At 36.7% G+C, this 9,087-nt stretch overlaps 1 long non-coding RNA gene across 3 annotated transcripts in view; it reads left to right on the top strand.

The window, feature by feature from the left end:
- Positions 1 to 305: 305 nt before the first annotated feature.
- Positions 306 to 9,087, top strand: part of LOC107206971 — a 43,194-nt gene continuing 34,412 nt past the window's right edge. For all 3 annotated transcript variants that reach the window (XR_001522573.1, XR_001522568.1, XR_001522570.1), the window contains exons 1-3: positions 306 to 594; positions 2,644 to 2,709; positions 7,800 to 7,947. This is a non-coding gene — a long non-coding RNA (uncharacterized LOC107206971). The remainder of the gene's footprint in view (positions 595 to 2,643; positions 2,710 to 7,799; positions 7,948 to 9,087) is intronic.

Here is a 9,087-nt window from a genome sequence, read left to right as displayed (position 1 = left end):
TGTTTCTTTACACTGCCTTCTAGACTATGTAAAATGTTGTTTTCCTTTATGGAAAGACCTTCACTTTTTTCTGAGGCTGAAATGCCTTTAAATCAATCTAGCTGAAGGTCAGTCTCTTAGCTCTGGTTCAGAATCCTACAGGCTCTTCCTTCCAGCTTTTAAGTTTGCTGTCAAGTCCTTTATCACCCTGTTACCTTGGAATCTGCCTGCTGGGGCTCGGACTGTTCTTGCAGCAAATTTGCATGACAACTCCTTTTCCCAGGGACTTTATAATTTCTTTCGGTACTTTTAAGTAAGGCCAAAAATATTGAGGAGCTTTGTGCCAAGTTAGTTTTCCCAGGAGAAAGCTTCCTTACTCCCTACAAATACTGGTGACCAGCTGTTCCTGCAACTCAAATCTCTTTTTGCTGTTATCTTCATTTGTTTTGGTGTGGCTCATTTTCCTGGCCCAGACTGCAGAAAGAAACCATTACACTCTTGATGCCAAACTTTTGCATTGTCCATCACCCCACTGAGAAAATAAGGATGGGCAGAACATAAGTCATTGGGAATTCTGAAATTTTCAAGGAAGTTGAAACTTGCAAGTGGGAAAAGGTATGAGTTTGGCTTAAACTGAGCCTGAGCAGGGGGGAAGAAAGATATTTCCATAAGTGTTCATTTAATCACTTATCCTTCCTTTTTCCTAATATTTGAATCAGTCTTTGTAAGTTTACCTTAACTGGCAGTAAGTTAAATTAAGTTAAAATAAATTCCCTGATTGTTAAGGCTGGTTTGCCTGTGACACTATGTAATTTCTTTAGATCTTGAGTCAAATTCCACAAGGAAATGTGGGCTCTTAAGTTCTGCTGTGTTTTGCTTTTGCTGCCTGCTTTGCCTGGGATATCCCAGTAGTACAGAGCTGGAGACAGCTGGGAGCAGCTATTCCTGGACGCTCATCTGTGAATAACTCCTGTCTAGTTTACATCCTCAGGCTAACCCAAACCTCTGTTCTCTTGCCACGTTACAGAACTAAGTGTTTCAAATAACTTTATGTGTACTTTAGGAAGATGACCTTCTTTTCTGTAAGTGCATTATGAAATTCTAATCACCAGACAAAGTTCTCTGCCTTGAATCCTAATTCTCCACTGGTTTGCACCTCAGCTATTAATTTGCACATATGCAAAGTAAAATTAGGTGTTAAATGAAAGCAGACCAGTTTGGTAACAGATTGCATACCTTCTGAATAGTTGTAAATTATTGTGATGAAATCTAAAGGAGTAGGGAACTGAATCCTTTGTGGCAATTTAAAGTGATTTGGTCTGAATGCTTTCACAGGATGTGGAAATTATGAAGCATTATTTTTTACCTGTCTTTAATAAAGAATCTATGTGTATCATCATATGAGAGCAGCCAATACTTTAGGACCTGAAGTTGTTGTCTTTCCTAAGATATTAACAACCATCACCTTATTAGTTCTACAAAGAAAATATTTGTATTTAAACAATGGGAGTTCAGTATGAGTACCAAAGTTTTAGTGAAAATAGCTTTTTTTTTCTCTCCGAGATAATGATCATTGATTAGTAAATGGGAACAATATTCTGTGGCTTCCAAAATTAAATTTGACTGTGTTCTGATGAGTAAGTTGCACTAAATGCTAATTTTTTTATGTACTGTTATTCATAAAACTTTTAATATTGCTTTGGAAATCAATAGTTATTGAACAAAACATTCACAGAGTCATGGAAATATTGGTTGGAAAAGATCTTTCGAGGGTCAGCTAGTCCAGTCTCTGTGATACATGAAGAGATGAGACCCAGCAGCAGCAGCAGAGTGAATCTGAGATCTATTCAGAAGTGTTCAGTATGTATATCTTCACTCCTAAGAGCTTTGTTTTGCTTACAGCCCACAGATGTAACCACAGTCCTACAAGAAATCTGTCCTCTTTTCCACTGCTCTCTCCAAAGCCATGGGAAAGGAGAGTGAGGAGTGTGCAGTTCTGTGTGACACAGGAGTAGAAACTCCAGCTCTGTCTCAGGCCCTCGCTGTCCTGAGCGATGTTGCTGGTGCTCCCTGTTTAATTTCTCCTTACACCAACACCTGCTACCCCAACAAGCTTCCTATCACCAGACTATTGCCAACTCTAAATAGTCAGCAATGGCTTCTTAATGCAAGAAGAGGCCATATAGGAAGCAAGAACAGGTGCCAAAGCTGCCACAGAAACATTGCTTAGGGATGAGATCTCTACAGCTGAAGCTAGCACCAGGTAAGGACATAATGAGAAACCATCACTGATTCTACCACTGCAGCAATAATGAAAGGAAACTGAAGGTCTGCAGCTGAAAGGGTCCAGTCCTGTATTATGTTATTTCTCATTTGCCTGCAGTTGAATAAGCAATAGCATAAGCATTCTTTATGGCTAGATTCACAACACAGGGTTGTATTAATGAATCAAAGAGAACAACAGTTGGTTTATCTAATTGTTTTACAATCTGCTTTTAATTTGTAATATCATGTCCTGTCTATGACAGTAGGACTGGAAATGGATTTATAAAATTTTGCTTTTTCCTAATCCTCCTCTGCAACTAATTATACCTCAGGTTATAGTAACAGAAGGAAAAAAATTGTTGTCAGTTATAAATGCTGCATGTTTTCTGTTGGTTCTAGGCAATAGCTCATGAAGCTTCATCTGGTTACAGCCAGCTCGGTTAGGACTATGTGCATTTCCATCAGGTGAGGATCAAGAAAACAACAGATTTTTATTTTGACTTTCAGATATTTTATCATTAAAACAATTAAATCAAAACAAAGTAGTTCTACAAAGTGCTCAGCATTCAATCTCTTATCTACTATTATAGGTCCTTCCTCTTCCTTAAAAAAGAAGCTATGCAAACATCCTCTTTAATACTCAGACCACATTCTCTTTCTCAGTGTTTTTTATGCCAAAAGAAGGTGAAGAGGCAAATTCTCTTGGAGTTGGGAAAGAAAGCCTTTCTCTTTGGCTTTATGCATGTTGCACTATCATTCCTTTGCTCCTTTGCTCCCGTGCTTGGAAATACTTGAATTTTCCAGTGATGGAAATATATTGGCAAATATGTTGAATTATTGTTAAAACAGAACTGCAGTAGATATTTTTTTTTAAATAGCTACAATTTTTTATTGTGATATTGATTCCATTGTTAGAGCTCAAGCCCATGGGAAATGATTTTCAACAGTTTTTTTGTGCACATTTGCTCTCTTTCTCTGTCCTTGTGCTTGCTTGTGCTCTCTCTCTCTGACACACACGGTGTTAGCCTTAATTAGAGAAAAAAGCCTGGAAGCTTTGAAAAATAAATTATGGAAACTGGAAAATGCATTGGACAACAAAAATAACAGGCTTCTTAATTGATGATTGGATTTCCCATGACGGCTGAGAGAGTTGGGCCATTCACCCTTGGAGAACATCAGCACCAAGTTTCGCACCCTTCAGTGCCTGGAGGGGGTCTACAAGAAAGCTGCAGAGGGACTTTTGACAAGGGCATGTAGTGATAAGGGGAAGTAGCTTCAAAGAGAGTAGGTTTAGATTAGAAATTAGGAAAAAATTCTATAGTGTGAGGCTGGTGAGATGCTGTTACAGGTTTCCCAGAGAGTTTGTGGCTGTTCCATCCCTTGGAGTGTTCAAAGCCAGACTGGATGGGGCTCTGAGCAACCTGGTTCAGTGGAAGGGGTGGAACTAGACAACCTTTGGGTCACTTCCAACACAAACCAGTCTGTGATTGTATCTGGCCTTTATTAATAGATAAGATGTCCTACTTATCTTTTAGATTTGGTGATCTGACTATTTAATGTATATGCTGTTCATCAAATGCTGTTTGGAATGATGCTCAGTCAGTTTGTGACTGAAATGCAAGCATAATTTCTTATCTGTATGTCATGGAAATCACAGTTCACTTCTAATTTTTCCTAAAAATGGAAGGCCAAAATTATTTGAAACAAAGAAAATCAAAGATATAATGAACAAATGTCCTTTTGATTTGCAGGGAGGAAAGAAAATTAATTGGTAGAGCTACCAAAGGTGGACATTACAAGGAAATACCACTAGAAAAAGCCATCTGAATTACTTTGTCCAAATATGTGGCCCATTACTTGTAAGACTAAGCTGCTATTAATATTTTAAAGTCTTCAAATGGATAATGGCCTGAACTTAAAAGCTGCTTGAACTTGCAGGGTACTACTAAAGGAAATAATTTTAAAATTCAAAGCTAGAGTAATAAAAATTCTAGGACCACAGGTGTATTCATGTTAAAATTCATGCATTTTGCTGTGACTTTCAGTGAAAACAGAATCAAGAATTTTTGTTTCTTCTGGTGATTGCTAAGTTGTTAGTACTGTAACACTGGTTAAGTTAATCCTGACACTGCAACTCTCCTGCTTATATTGTTCTAAAACTACTTTCAATATGAATAAATGATTGTAGAAAAAAAATATACAGGTATTTAGAGGGAAAATGCTTTTGAAAAAGTGTGTTATACCCAGTACCACAAAGTCATGGACTTGGTGCAGCAAGTTTTCTGTCTGTCACCTAAAAGAAGTTTGTTAGTTCCAGAGTCTGCCGTGACTAAGAGCTGTCATTCCTCATCGAGTCTATCTCTAAAACCCCAAAGCTCAGAAAAGACAAGGTGGCTGTCTTGTTAGAAAAGTCCCTGAGGGCTTTTGGGTGAATATCAGACTCTGAAGGGCAGCTTAGTTCTTCTAGAGGAGTAGTTTCTTTCAGGCCTGCTTTTCTAGGGTTTAGTATGGATCTGCTTCACAGCAGATAAAAACATCCTTCCAAGAGTCAATCAGAGATTTTAAATAAAAACATGACAACATAACTTAGAGGAACTCCTGGCAGAATTTGGCAGCTTGGTGTCATTTGAATATTTGAATGAAGATGTCAGCTGATGTGCAAGCAGAGCAGAAACTGCTGCCAAGACAAGGTTTGGAAACCTGTATAACCAAGGAAATCTCCTGTAGGTATATTCTGCAAGGCACCTCCAGAGTGGGTAGTTGTGATTCATGAAGAGATGAGATCCAGCAGCAGCAGAGAGTGAGATCTATTCAGAGTGTTCAGTGTGTATACACTCCTAAGAGCTTTGTTTTGCTTACAGCCCACAGATGTAACCACAGTCCTACAAGAAATCTGTCCTCTTTTCCACTGCTCTCTCCAAAGCCATGGGAAAGGAGAGTGAGGAGTGTGCAGTTCTGTGTGACACAGGAGTAGAAACTCCAGCTCTGTCTCAGGCCCTCGCTGTCCTGAGAGATGCTGCTGGTGCTCCCTGTTTAATTTTTCCTTACACCAACACCTGTAATGTTTTCAAGCGGATTTAGACCTGGTGAAGAGGAAAGAAAAAAAAAAAAAAGCAATGTATAAGACTTCTAGCAATAAATTCATATAGGAGATTGTGAAAGCAAGAGAAACAATGGAAACAGACACCTTAAAAATTGATACCTGTTCAGGATATAGGGTTGGAGGTTTGTTTTTTGTGGTGGTTTTTTTTTTTCTGTGTGTGTTTTCTTTTTGCTGCCTTCTTGAGGAGACAGGGCTTATGTGGCAATGCTGTCCCTACTTCTCTTCATCAGGCCATTGCACCCATAGTAACTTTTGAAATGATATCTATTTCCAAATAAATTTGGAATATACTTCAATTCCTATGAGATCTGTGGCACTCACATGCTGGAGATTTATTTAAAACAATGCTGCACTGAATGAAAAGCAGGCAGAATATACCTGGTTCATTGGAATAAGGGTGAGGTTCTTGAGGTGAGTAAAGCTTTGCAGGGGAATGAAGGATAAAAATTCTTAGGAAGGTTTCATTACTTTGGCTATTTACAAATCAATAATAAATCAATTTATTTTTCTTTGAAGACTTTCTTAAATACTGTACAGCATCTGGGAAGGAAATATGTAAACTTGTAAGATCACATCCTTTATGTTGTAAAGAGATTGTCTTTTAAATACTTGGAAATATTTGATTTTCTGCAAATTAAATTTTAGATTATAATCTTTACTGCCATGTTTGAAGATGTAAATTTCTTGAAATAAAATTTTGAGAAATACAAACTGTAGTGAACCGTATTATTATTAAAGTCAAAAGGTGATTGAAGCTTTAATCCATTAACTAGTTCTAAATTGATTATAATATTTTTATAGCCTTAATACAAATTTATAGAAGCCATAGATATTTATTGTCTAAAATACAGAATTACAGAATAGCCTATGAAAAAAGGACTTTGAAAGGTCATCTGGTCCAGCCTTTCATAGGAAAGGGAGCAGAGATGAGATTATTTCCAACCTGTCCCACCACATCTTGAAAACCTGCAGTGATGGAGCCTTTCCCATGTCTCTGCTGAGGTGGGTTAGTGACTGATTGTTCTCACTGGCTTAAAATGTGAGATTACCTTCAATTATTAATTATGTGTTTTACATACCAAGAAGATCTTTCAAGGATTAATTTCTTCCCTCTAGTTAAAGAGTGATTAGCTAAGTCTAATTATCCCAGTTATTATAAAGTTTAATAAATCTGTTAAATCCACAGCAGTCTGCATTTATGATTCACTGAACTCAAAAGTATTATATGAAAAGTAATTTATTCCATGAATTAGGAGGTTTAAAATTTCTTTAGAAAGGCTTGAAGAAAGCACAGAGGATTTGAAATTAAGACATAAGAAAATTTAATTTAAAATAGAGGCAGTTTTTTGGTAATACAATTGTGTTTACACTGTAGGAATAGCTCATTGAAGAGATGTCATAATGATTGTTTCCAACAAGTGTAGAGTAATTGGCTTGAGTAGCCACTTGATGTCATCCTGGTGCAACAAAATTTGTCCAAAAAACTTTGATTCAAAGAGAATTATTGTTTTGGTGAGCAGTTCTCTGCTAACCTTAACTTTTCTTAAAAATTAATTTATTCTTATTTTTCCTGCAGTCATGCAGAACCTGTTTAAGAAGCTTTATCACAAAATGCTTAGTACCTTCTTTTTCCTTTGAATTTATATATCAGTAAATTTCCCAAGAAAATGTGACTCACTTGTCCCTCATGTAATTAGGTTGATATCAATAGTTAAGTTGATTTGGCCCAAATACTCTCTTGATGTTATATGAAAAATATATATGAAATCTTTCAAGACTCTGAGTGATGGTTTTACCTCCAAGATCATTCAGCTTTGTTTTGCCACCTCTGTCCTTTTTTCTAAACATCAATAAACTTTACAAAGGCAGTTATACTTTTATCCACAAAAAATTGTTCTTTAATGCTTTGTTCTTGGCATCCAGATTGATTTAAAGGAGCAAAAGGTCCCATCTGATCATTGTGCACTTTTTTGGTGAGGAGGAGAGAGGGCAGAAGAGATAAACTTCAGATAAACTTCCAGGATCCAGAACAAAATTTTATATGGACGTAGAATTCATTTCCTCTGATACTTTTACCAGATCCCTGATATCTCAGTGTCTTTCTCCTACCACCTAGGCATGTACCCTAGATCAACTAATATTTTACTATTTTTTAAATTTCCTATGACTTGTTCTTTCCTCTTGACTCTTTGTGATCTTTATGCCTTCACTCAGCTCTGTGACTGCTTGGCCAGCAATTTCTATCATACAATTCACAATATTTTTCCACACTATTCCTCTGGAGCTGTAAAATATGAGCTTTGACAGACTGCTCCTATTTTCTTGTGACTGTATTATATTTACAAGAGTTTACAAGTTTCTGCTGTCATTTGAAACTTCCACAGATTCTGCAGGCTGTTGTGTGATATTATTTACAGTCTATAAACTGACACAAGAACAACTTGTTTTTCAGGTTGGAGGAATGAACAAGTGTAAGCTCGCTGGCAATCTGGGAAAGCCTGGGTAAGAAGCTGTTATCCAGTTTCTGGATGTGTTTGTGATCCCAGAGCCTTCTCTGGCAGCTGCCTCAGGAAGATAAAGCTGAGACTGAAAGCATCCAGGTAGGTGTAAAGAAGCTGATTAGGGGTGCAGTGGAACTTTTATAGGAACAAAGAGTTATTGAAAAGAGCAAGGATAATTCAGTCTGAATAAGGTGAATAACAAGGATTTGATTGAAGTGAGAAGATTAGTAAGAAATGACTACTGTCTTCCTTCAAGTTCTATCTCGGTGTGGGAAGCAGGGAGATAAAGGGAAATTAAAAGCCAAAGGAATTTTTTTTCCTGGGGTATGATCATTCATTGACATTTGATGTTTCAGGAGGTCATTGAGGCAAGTCAGGGGCTGATCGTAGCAGCTTTTAAGGGTTCATTAACAGCAATTAGTAATTTATTTTTTTCCTTTGAGTAATTTGCAGAATGGATAAAACAGATACAAGCTTAAAAGCAAGGACCCTGAGCACAATGGCAAATAAAAAATGGGCAGTATTTGTATTAAAGAAAATACATTCTACTTGAACTCCCACAATTATTTATGGCCACAGCAACATTTTTGGTTGCTAGAATGAGACAATATGGTCGTTTTCATCCAAGTTTACATATAAACCCTCTTCATTTGCTCTTCTCATTGATAAGAATTTGAAATTATTTAAGTTCATCTCCTTGAACTTAAACACTTTCAGTGCATATATTTGCAAATATTAACTCTTATGTATATTTCAGTGAATGGCAACAAACACCTTTTAGGCATAATTTATATTCTTTTGCACAGATGTCCAAAATAGGTCAGATGAACTGTGTTCTGTGAGTATTTTTTCCCCTGCTGCATATTACTTCTAATTGAAAAAAAAAAACAGACAATACTTATATGCAGGTAGCTACAGTATAGATTTAGGTGGAATGAATATTATATTGATCAGTTTCTCACAACTGTATTTCATCTTTGTAGTCTTGCAAAATGTTAAGAGACATTGTCTACAGCCTCTTCTGCTTCTACTTGATGTCTCCAGTCCATGAATTCTTTTATATTCCCTCCTGAGAAGGTGCTATTACAAAATTGTATACTTTTTATTATCCTTGCTGATGGGTTTTATCAGATATGTATGGAATCATTCCTCTGTTTATATTACCAAGTTTTAAAATGGGACTGTTTCTGGCCTGCTAAGATTGTTGTACACAAGACTTGGCTTTTTTGTGTTTTTCAG

The sequence above is a fragment of the Parus major genome, chromosome 6, assembly GCF_001522545.3.
Source record: "Parus major isolate Abel chromosome 6, Parus_major1.1, whole genome shotgun sequence".
In the NCBI taxonomy this organism is placed as follows: domain Eukaryota; kingdom Metazoa; phylum Chordata; class Aves; order Passeriformes; family Paridae; genus Parus; species Parus major.
This window is presented reverse-complemented; position numbering and strand designations above follow the sequence as displayed.